Raw genomic sequence first — 10,899 nt, 5'->3', positions numbered from 1 at the left:
GGTACTATAACCTTTATGACCCAGGTTCAGAATTCACGAAACCTCACCCCTCCTTCTCTCTCTGGGGCCCCTCCTGCTCACTCTGGGGTCCCACTCCTGCTCAATCTGTGGACCCCGCTGCTCACTCTGGGGCGCCCTCCTGTTCACTCTGGGGACCCCTCATGCTCACTCTGGGGTCCCCTGCTGCTCACTCTGGGGTCCCCCTCCTTCTCACTCTGGTGCCCCTCCTGCTCACTCTGGGGTCCCCTTCTGCTCACTCTGTGGACCCTGCTGCTCACTCTGGGGCCCCCTCATGCTCACTGCAGGGTCCCCTGCTGCTCACTCTGGGGTCCCCATCCTTCTCACTCTGGTGCCCCTCCTTCTCACTCTGGAGTCCCCGCTGCTCACTCTGGGGTCCCCTTCTGCTCACTCTGGGGTCCCCTTCTGCTCACTCTGTGGACCCCGCTGCTCACTCTGGGGCCCCCTCCTGTTCACTCTGGGGCCCCCTCCTGTTCACTCTGTGGACCCCGCTGCTCACTCTGTGGACCCTGCTGCTCACTCTGGGGTCGCTCCTGCTGCTCACTCTGGGGTCCCCCTTCTTCTCACTCTGGGGTCCCCGCTGCTCACTCTGGGGTCCCCGCTGCTCACTCTGGGGTCCCCGCTGCTTACTCTAGGGCTCCTGCTGCTCACTCTGGGGTCCCGCTGCTCACTATGGTGTCCCCCGCTGCTTACTCTGGAGTCCCCGCTGCTCACTCTGGGGTCCCTGCTGCTCACTCTGGGGTCCCCTGCTTCTCACTCTGAGGTCCCTGCTGCTCCCTCTGGTGGCCCCCGCTACTCACTATGGTGTCCCCCGCTGCTCACTCTGGGGTCCCCTGCTTCTCACTCTGGTGTTGGAGGAAGAATTTTTAACTGCATAGCTATCCAAGGACACACCTATCACCTGCACAACATGACCCCTGTGTAGGCCCTGCTGTCTAGAAGTTACAGGCCTCAGTTACGTTGCCTGACAGTTGGGTCATTATTGAGATATATGTGTTTCTCTTTGCTTTATAAATAGTCGCATGTTATTGCTAAGCCTCGTGTAAATACAAAGAAGGATTGTGTCTGTCCTGTAACGCTTATTTTTTACATTTAGCTTTTTTATTCAGCATTTATTTAGCGGTTAAAGGAAGCCCCTGTTGCATATAGAATACAGGGAAGGAAAGAACGCATGTGGCAGTCCTTTCAACATTTATTTTGATTACAGTGCCCCTCTAAGGAGGGGACCTTTGACGCATCTATAGAGTGTTAAGGAAGGGAAGGTGAATTATACATCTTTCAGGCTTTTTAAGTGACCCTCTGAAGTTTCAGGGAAGGAAAGGGTTGCGTCTGGCATCTTTTCAATATATATTCGTGCAAGTGATCCTCTGTTTGATAGGAGTGACAGAGACGAGGAAATCTCTCATGTCAGTAGTCCATGAGAAAGAAGGAATTTCAGCAGGTCCGATTAGCTACCGTGACCTTTGATCTTTCCTTAAGTTAGCGGTGATATCCCCTGCTGTATGTCCAGGGAAGAGTTCTGTGCGGGACTAGGAGGTTTATTTACTCATATTGTAGGCATTATATTTTCGCCAAGCTAAATGTGGTTTATTAATTATTGTTGGTACACCCCACATGTATAGGGAACACTCTAGCGCACTCTAGTGGCCATAGAGCGTGATTTTTGTAAAATAATTGTTGAAGTGTTTACATTTTACTTTCCTCTTATTAGATGCCTGTTTAGGCACAGACCGGCATGTTAGCGCCTAGTGTTTAATGGTGAATGTATTTTTAGGTATCTAAGTGCATTGTGATCGTTCATCTTTCTTTAACTGATTATAAACTGTGAACATCGAATTTCTGTGTAAAACTGTGATGTCTGGCCCCATACCAATATTATCACTTAGGGAAGGGGCCCGCTAAGTAGAAGCTGCTGCTAATATATTTTGTGACCATCATTTTGAAGACTGTTCTTTTTTAGCGAGATTCAATAACTAGGGAGATTGTAAATGCATTTTTGTGTATCCCATGTATGTTGATCTGCCACTGGCTAACTGAAGAGAGTCTATAAACTACAGCATTTCGAGCGCCACAGTTGTCACACAGAAATATTGTTTCTTTTTTTGCTGCTGCTCCCCTGTGTGCACATCTGGCATTCAGGATTTCCCCTTCCCTCTACAAGCACTGCAGGCACAAGCACTGCGGGCTTCACAAGGGAAGTCTCAGGGAAGTGCTCTGCGATATTTTTAAACTACAGATCGTTTAGAATAAATAAGAAATGTTTTTTTTTTAACTGCATTCCACACAAATGAATAGGATACATGATTATAGGACATACAAAACGACACACGCCATACACGTGCAGGTTTTTATAACAATACCGGGATTAGAGATACCAGTTATTGTGACATCATTGTGGCCTCGTCAGCCTTTGCATAGTAAGGTCCTTGAGGCTTGTTTTGGTAACCACCCTACTGCCCTGCACTTTCCAGACAATTGCCCAGAAGGTATTTACAACTGTCCAGAAAAGGAAGAAATTAGAGAAGCATTTTATTCCGTCCTTATAGAAGCATTGGGTGATGAGCTTGTGGTAAACAGCCCCACCTCAGAAAGCAACTGACAGGAGGTCAGCCAGATGTCCGGTACATATATGTACATATAACAAAAGAAAGTACAGATGAGCTATAGTGGACAACAAGTTGAGGTAGTCCTACACATATTGAACAATAAAATTGTATCAGTGCAGAACGTGAGCGCACAAACTCGTAGAGAATTTAACAGAAAGGAAATTTCCCTAATATCTAGAGCGTGGGACTTTTTGGGAATCCCACTCACACAGGGTACTGAGATAAGGGCATCCACATTGCATCTAGTGAAACTGTGCCTCCCAGTGCCAACGTATACATCCCCCACTGATGACACACAACTCACACTTCAGTCAGTGGGTAGTGTAGTAAATAGCGAAAGACCTGATACTGCTCACCAGTGTTCACTCACACCGCCTCCTCCAAGCACCAGCTGCCCGGAAGGGCAGGGAGATTCACAGGATACCCTCACTCCACTAGGCTGTGAGCATCACGCCCACGAGTTGCATGACCAGCTGCAGCAGCAGCCATCACCAAGACTCACAGAACTATTACAAAGACACCCTTCTACAACACATTATCCAGAAATGTGGGCATATTTACAAAGCCGCATGTTGAAAGGAGATTAGTTTCGCCACATTCACTGCCACAGATAGCCTACCTCAAAGATAACTCGACTCTAGGAGATGAGCAGACAGCCCACACAAAATCCAAGACTACAGATTACGGTACACATAGTGAACAGCTGTGTTGTTGCCCTTTCTGAGGATACAGCAACATCCCCTGAGTTTGTCTCACCCCTGACATGTACAGTCATTTTCACGCTAATCTCAGACCTAGGAATTGACATAACATACTTACAGCAGGTAAGGCTGACAATAATACCCGGTGGCGTTGCACACTTACGCCAGCCTACACACAACACAGAAGGATAATGTCAACACCCACAGTACATCCACCAGCCTGTGACGCAGATGACATTAATTTAGGACAGGGTATAAAGACTGACATAGAACTCTTATCAGATGCCCAGGCAGCCAGAGGCCATGACGATGCCTCAGCCCCAGACATCCCTAGGTTCGCAAAGCCCAATACTGCAGGATGCAGCTTCAGTAATGCCAGGTCAAATTGACACGCTATTGATAATAAAAATGAGACGTGTCCAACTCTGCATCCCCCAGCAGGAAGAAAACAAAAAGAGCCATGAGGCCTCTGGTGGTTCACAGCATAGCTCCCACATGCAACTCCCCAGACTTAACTGCCCAGCTCTCGCATCCATCACCAAAGATGACAATACCCCAAGAACAAGAACTAGACACTATGGCCCATTCCGATTCCCGAGCCACCAGCATTACAATACACAGAGTCAGTATACTGAGTGGCAGCCCCTTAACACAAGTCCTAATAGAGAGGAAAAGCACCAGCTACAGTTCAATGAAGTAAAGAAAGTCAGTGAACAGTATCCCTCTGAGGTAGTAACTGAGGGAGACATTAGCAGGAATAGGACAGAAAGTGACCTATGCCAAAGAACAGGTAAAGAAGTAGGGGACATGTCACACACACAGTACTCAAGAAGCCCCACAGAAAATACAGCAGCACTCCAGCAACTGTCATTATACCTAGCCAGTATAGGGGATAGAATGACTGAGCAGATGGGTGCAAAGAAACAACAAGCACCAAATGAAGTAGCTAGTAGTGCGAAGGAGGTAGAGCTACACAGTGGTGGAGTCCAAACTATCATGCCACAGCAAGGGCCATGGATAGACTTACATCAGGAAAATAAAAGTGTAGCCACACCACAGATCAACATAGCAGCTTCTCTCACAGCCAACTACTTAAGTGTGCCCCAAGCTCCGTCTACAGTCATTAATTGTAACACTCAGGTGACACCACCACCTACGCCTATGCCTCAGACATCACCTCCAGTAGTTACACCACGTAGGCTAGAGAGACCACAGCTAGAGCAAGATAACTTGGATCTGCCAAAAATGTTCAAACAAGCAGAAGAGAGGAGAAGGCAGAGAAGAAGAGAGATAGAAAGAATTGCAGTACTGAGTGACTATGGGCGACTGGATGACGTCCAACAGGAATATGATGCATCAGGTACAGCAGGTCTGCACACTGCCAGATTTGGTGTACTGTACCATATGACCCTTGACAGGCCAAGAACGCCACTGATCAATGGTCTGACGCCAAATGAGATAGTAATACTTGGAGAAGGGAGTGACCTTTATGTCAATCCATTCTCAGATAAATTGGCAGAATGGACAGAAGCTAATGCATCTCGAATGAAGGTTTGTCCCCGAGAGGGTTCCTTTGAGCCAGAGGAAATGGCCACTGCTGAAGAATGTATATTGCAGGAGGAAGGAAATGACGATTGGAACTATACCTACATGCGCGAAGGCCTAAGGGTCTGGAAGAAATACGCACGCAGGTATTGTCACACAAGACCCACAGGGGTAACACACCAGCTGCCCCTGCTGTTCAAGGAGGTCAATGACCCCCCTACCTCAGTAACTTGGTCCCTAACGGACAAAGAAAATTTGAAGAGAGAACTCCCACCCCTCATGGAGGGTGCGGGAAAGTGGATAGAAGCCTTTGAAAATGACACTTGAAGTGTGTCATTGGCTATTTGGGATATGAAAAGCCTACTCACATCCCTGATTGGGAAGGATGCAGAGGATATGTTTTCACGCATCAACACAAGGCTTTGCACCACTAATTCAGAATTAGATGGTGATCCTTTCAATAAGATAAGATCAGCGCTATGGAACGAACTGCGCCAGAAGTTTCCAGATGTCTCAGACATCGGATCTCTAATGTCACAAATAAGGCAATTAGCTATTGAGAACACAACTGCTGAATTAGAACAGCAGAAATTAAAGAAGAGAAAGACTCTTGATGCAGTTAGGCTAGATACACCAGTGAGTCAAGTGACTACTGTCACAAATTTTTCACAAAGTGCCTTAAATGTGCCAGGAGGTAACACACAGGTAACAACACATCAGATACAACAGGTACCTCAGCAACACATGCCTGAGTACAAAATGGTGCCCCTGACACAAGCCCCTGTATCACAAGGAGCTTCAGTTCTGCCCCCCATTGATTCGGTTTCACAGGGCACCATCCAGCAGCATCAGACTGGAGGCAACAATTCAAGTTAGGATAAGCCCACAGACAACTCTAGTGTGTCCCTTGTTGTCATGTCTCACAAAGATTAGAGAGGACCCAGTTGTGAATGTCATGAGTAACACCAACACGTATAGTTTTTTTTGATTGACACGGGTGCCACATTCTCCTGTATCAAAGAGAGGGCACTGCCCATTTCCAACTAGAGTGTAAACTCACTAGATTTCTCTGAAAAGATATTAAGGGTCCCTTTCACAGAACAAGTACGGATAGGAATAGGAGATAACGTTATTGAGGAGCGTCTACTTCATGCACCACAGTCCACGTGATCTGATGGCCAAATTAAATATGAAAGATAAGAATATATTTCGATGAAAAAAAGACACAATGCCCTTTTCGGTTCCCAAGTGCACGCAGACTATCAGTTCTATGTTTGCATTTTTGTTCAGAAATAGATAGTTATGTTATGTGAATGGTCAAATATAATTCACACTATATATTTCGCCAAATATTGCAAAATTGAGCAACTAAATAAAATTATTTATTCTTACGTCCCAAAATTCAGCAGCAGCTGACACAGGCACAAGAAAGATATAAAATGATGGAATGGAATGCGCACTAGTTGCATCGCATTTCTTTTCAGATGTGGACATGAGATCATGTGCTGCTAGGTCTATTGAGCATTTCATCCTTCTAAGGTGGATTCAGGGAATACTTTGAGTTGGGGACAATGAGGATCTGCTGTTTATCATCAATATACCATTCTGAGTGAACATGTGCATTACAAATAAGCCATCTTTATTTCTATAATACGTATATTTTACATATTGCAAATAGAGACAGCACATGTTTTCAGATATTAAAAAGAACGGGGTTGTTTTTTTATTTTCGGATCGCGTTCATAAGTAGCTTTCCTGGCCAAGTGCATATTCTGTAGTCGACAGTTAACAATAAGATTGATGAGGAAGGGAAAAGTATTGTGTAATAATACGTTGGTCTATGGAAATGAGCAAGAGAAATGAGTGGCACAAGATCACACAGTTAGGTGAAATAAATAGTAAGGAATATGTATGTTAAGATGGGTGAGAGGAGATAAGGAATACGTTTTCAGATATGCACAGCTGTACAGTAGTTACTTCACACAGGCCCAGTGCTGGGAAAGCAAAAATGAATACAGATATAAAGTAGATTTCAATGTTAAGAGGACGTATGCAGGGAGAAAGCAATGCTCAGTATTAAAATGTTGTCAGACTGAAATGTGAGGATTTTAGAGGTGGTCGTATATCTGAATTATGAATATGAAAGAAGTAGCCAGAAGGCCCGGACATGCACCATCTCTATCCCCAGCACAAACTGACTGTGCCCCCCATTCTGCTTGCCCAAAATGCACCCTCAACAGTGCAAGAAGATACATCATGCCCATACACTATTGGTAATACACAGCACTATGATTTTATTGCACAGCTGCACCTTAGAGAGACACAGAGAAGTGCCCCACCTGAAGAAAAAAAGTTGTGGAAGGAGAGGGGAGTACAACAGGATGCTTCAGATTTTATTTACAGACAGACAATGACAGGAAAGCCTGTCATACCACAGGCCCTTCTGCAAATAGCACTCAGTCAGTTGCACCTTCCTACACAGGCCTCCCGTGATATCATGTCCACAACTTTGCAGACAGAGTGGTTCATCCCCAGTGCACATGAACAGATACAACCCTTTGTATCCCATTTAGGGTCCTTTTTAGAGAGCTCCACATTAACTATGTAGACATGATTGACAGATGCCTAATAATAAGACACATCATGTTAGTGGTGTGCCCCTTTTTCACGGTGGATTTAAGTTGGACCATGTGTCCATTAAGACGCAAAGGCCGCAGCTAACTTCCTACTTCATGAGGTCATATGTCACTGAGGATTACTGGACGCCATTGCAGTGACCCGCAGTTACAGTGACAGTCATTTTTCAGACATCATTCTTTTGAACAACTGCGACAATGTTAGGCCTGTTCAAAGCCAATATCAGAAAGATAAGTGCCACAATTGGGAAGGAATGGATATATTACCTTTCCATTGCTTTGTCTACACTTAGAAAGACTCCCAGCACTGATCATCACATCACATCTCATCGGCTTGTCATTGACAGATCAATGAATATGGTTGCTCTCTCCACCAGACTTAAAACAAGATACTGGGCCCTCTTCTGATATTGTAAGCGATGAATCGTTGTTCATTTATGTGCACTAATGCGTGCTCCAAAGTTCCTTTCCATCCAGATATCGAGGAAAAGAACAAGGGTCCTATCTCTGACCTTCCGCCTATCCGTATGGGACACACATCTTTTTAAAGGAAGCAGTCCGGAAGTGGAGAGACTTTAAATTCAACGAACACTTGCAAATGAACTTTTTGAGGTTCCACTCGTCACCATCCAAGATCTGAACATTGAAGACATCATGTACCCACAGACTTTACAGGAATGTGAAGATCGTATGATGGCCTACGGACTGAGACGCAGCAACAGAACCACCCTCCATGTCAAGCTTTCAATTAATAAGTTATATGTACAAGTATAATTATTTTCTTTGTTATGTTTATAGCTTCAGTAACAGCATTCCACTGGTTAGCAGTGCGATCAGAGAGATAGAGAGAAGTTACTAGCAATATTAAATTTGTACAGACCACAGAGCTTGCCATGCACAAGACACTTCCTGCTAACAAGCAAACTGGGATAAGCACCAGTAGTAACTATGACACCTCTGTGCCATTCTTGACACCTTCTGTTCCCTAATGCTGACCCTACATGAAGGGACATGGCACTCGATATCATCTTGACCCCCACTGTGCCAGGTACACCAAGACGATCCTGCCAAAATAAAAGAAGTCTTAGATATAGAATGAGTAGCGAGAAAGTGCCAGTTAGATATACATCGCACCGACTTGAGGCAGACTGGGTTAGTAATATCCAAAAAACAGTTGTTTACACCTTCGACCAGCACTCTATGCTTGATTTCCACTCTCAGCGCCCTAGTGAGAGTGCACGCCCTAGTGAGAGTGCAGAGGATTATGGTATACACAATGCATTGTTAGATAACATGTGGTACAGAGACATGAGGGAGGTGGGAAGAAAAGCCACAAATGAGTCATGCTTTGTATGTTCTCACATTCCACACGCTGTAGCCACAGATGAATTGATCTTTCCTAAAGAAATCCCACCACCCACAGCCAAATGTCTTTTTCACTTGTTTCTTTGCCGCATACATGGTTAGATACAGCTCCACTCAGCCAAAGTGGATGATGCATTTGTAAATACTACAGAGTGGGTTGACAAGTATGTAACATTTAGGGTCATCACCAATCCATTGGAAATTGAAAGGAGAATGGAGATTTACCATGATATGAAAGTACCTGCCGACATAATGCAGGTTTGGAAACATCACTATAAAAAATTAGGGTACTTCACCTTCCCAACACCCCCATCCAAATGCGACTCACCTGAACATCACCGATATAACAACACCCATGACACATGCCCTTGTCAGTGGAGACCTATTCTGCACATGAAGGCCAACATTCATTTTAACAACAAGTGGAATGGTCCACATGACTTAATATGTAAGGCAGCCTCCTTAGGTAGCACAGCTATAGGACAAGAGCACAAACATAATTTAAATGTGGAGATAGAAAGGGAGTGTGCTGAGATATGGGGTAGGGAAATTAGAAGATACACGTCCAATGAGGGTACACCATACACACAGAAAAGAGCATACAAGCTAAAGTCTCCTCTCCTTTGCTTCCTAGGTAATGGTACAGTACCTGTGGGCAGGAATGCCAAGTACAAGAGCACTAGTATTAATTCGAACATGAAGTACGGCACATCCATCCTCAATGGTATCTATTGGATATGCGGAGAAAATATGTATCTGCAGTTGCCTCCCCAATGGCAAGGACTTTGTTCTATCGTGACGATGCATGAATGGCATCTCGTCGTCCCAGCAGCGAACATTTCCCACATCCATGCACACCTAATGGCAGGTGATGTCACCCTGCCCCACCACCGAAAAAGAGAAGTCAAAAAGTACTCCTCAGATGACACATTCCATGAGATTCCGGAAGATTTCAACGATGCTGGACTTTTCTTTGGGGGAGTTATCCCCATGTTCCAGACCAAAGCCAATGCTCAATGTCCCCAAGTAACGAGATATGAACTGATGCAGCTTGTTAACAACACCCGTGATGGGTTCAACGCCGTGGAAGAAGAACTACGACCTTTGAGACTAATGGTTCTGGAACAACGCTATGTTCTAGACCAGTTAATTGCGATGAATAGTGGTGGATGCGACAGAATGGGAAAATAGTCCTGCTGTATCTTCATTTTGGCCGATGATGCTGATAACGGAACACTTACAAAGGCCATTGAGGACTTGGACAATTTGGGGAGACAGATGCCTGAGGATGGAAGTGCAAAAGCAGATGTTTTAAGTAATTGGTCCAATTTGGACTGGATGCCTTCATGGCTATCTGCAGTACTACATTTTATAATGACTATATTATGTGTGCTTGTGGTTGTGTAATTTTGAACACAGATTATGTTGCATTATGTTAGAAGATTAAGGTCTAAGATAGTTGAGATGAACTACACAGGTACACGCAGGGGACAAGGGGAAGATGTAGAGCTAGCAGTGCTGAACATAGAGCGTACTATCCCTGACCCTCACTTAGCGCAGGTCCCCTCTGAAAGTCAGTACCTCCCTATGAGACCATGTGTAAGAGATTGGACCAGAAGAGGATTTAGGAACAAATTCTTCATAAACTCGCCCTGGCCACCCCCATCTCCAGCTAAGTATACAGTTCGAATAGTGTTTAAAGACGTTTGATTGGTTCGAATTTCAAACCAGAGGGGGGAATGTTGGAGGAAGAATTTTTAGCTGCACAGCTATCCAAGGACACACCTGTCACCTGCACAACATGACCCCTGTGTAGGCCCTGCTGTTTAGAAGTTACAGGCCTCAGTTACGTTGCCCTGAGTACTGCCATTTTCTCTTAGCTTAAGCAGAAGCAGAAAGCAGGTCTGACCCAAGCTTCACCCAGCTGCTCTTGTCTGCAAGGACCCACACCCCTACCAGGCCCCACCTCATTGTATATTTCGCACACACTGTAGAAGTCAAGTTCCTCTATAAATCTTGCAACATACC

This window comes from Lissotriton helveticus, chromosome 1_2, assembly GCF_964261635.1.
Source record: "Lissotriton helveticus chromosome 1_2, aLisHel1.1, whole genome shotgun sequence".
In the NCBI taxonomy this organism is placed as follows: domain Eukaryota; kingdom Metazoa; phylum Chordata; class Amphibia; order Caudata; family Salamandridae; genus Lissotriton; species Lissotriton helveticus.
Note: the sequence above shows the minus strand (reverse complement) of the source record.